Source organism: Micropterus dolomieu, unplaced genomic scaffold (genome assembly GCF_021292245.1).
Source record: "Micropterus dolomieu isolate WLL.071019.BEF.003 ecotype Adirondacks unplaced genomic scaffold, ASM2129224v1 contig_1417, whole genome shotgun sequence".
NCBI lineage: Eukaryota > Metazoa > Chordata > Actinopteri > Centrarchiformes > Centrarchidae > Micropterus > Micropterus dolomieu.
Genome location: NW_025730407.1, coordinates 1 through 876, shown reverse-complemented (window position 1 = coordinate 876; position 876 = coordinate 1). Strand labels below are relative to the sequence as shown.

Here is an 876-nt window from a genome sequence, read left to right as displayed (position 1 = left end):
CAGAAAAGCTGGTGACACAAAACGAAGCCCCAAACCGGCAAAGGTTTTAGCCAGAAAGAGGAGGCGATTGCAGTCTAGGCCAAAAGGCCGAGAAGCGATCGGCCCCATTTCCCCTCCCTTTCTCTCACTCGTCATCGAGAGGCTACAAGAGCCCGAGTCGTTCGGTAGCCTCTGTCCAAAAGCCAGGCCTTCGTCTCTCCGCAGCCCGATTGGATAGAGCCTGCCATGACCTGGGGAGGGGTAGGGGAACGGGTGTGGCCTGGTACTTGGGACTCGAGAGGCAGAGTGAGGCTTACCGTGAGGGTAGTGACCGGGACGACTAGGCTCGTCGGCGGCTCGGGAGGAGGGGCCTGTACTTACTCGGGTTTCTCTTCATAACGTACAAGTCTTTCGCCTTGTACTAAAGACTTCCGTGGAGAGGGACGCCAATGAGTTAAAACTATTTTTGGCAGGCTCTGCCGTGTGGCCGAGCCTCGTGCGTTTGTGAAAAGGAAATAAAACGCCGCCCTCGCCGAGGTTGAGCGGTGCGACGAGGAGCGCTCGGGCGGAGGTGCTGAGACGCAGCCGTTGTTATGCGCAGTTGAAACCACTGCGCCACGGCAGGGGGAGAACTGCTCCGGGAGGTGGGCGCTGGAAGCAACCAGTTGGGGTTATCGCTTCTCGGCCTTTTGGCTAAGATTGAGTAAGAGGAGGATTTGTTGACAGTCTACAATGACATCGTCAGCCAACTCACAGCAGGTGCATGCCGTGCTGAAAAATATGCTCAGGTTTGTGTGGAACAGTACTGACGAGTTAATGGAGAGAAAGATTTTTGGACAAGCCATTCTGTTTGGAGCTCTGTGCCTCAAGATTGACGACCTTCTGTGTCTGCAGAAA

General features: G+C 55.3%; 1 non-coding gene across 1 annotated transcript; it reads left to right on the top strand.

Annotated features, from left to right (window-relative positions):
- The first annotated feature begins 356 nt into the window (after positions 1 to 356).
- LOC123964260 lies at positions 357 to 469 on the top strand. The gene has a single exon (XR_006823385.1). It is a non-coding gene; the product is annotated as a U5 spliceosomal RNA (small nuclear RNA).
- The last annotated feature ends 407 nt before the right edge of the window (positions 470 to 876 follow it).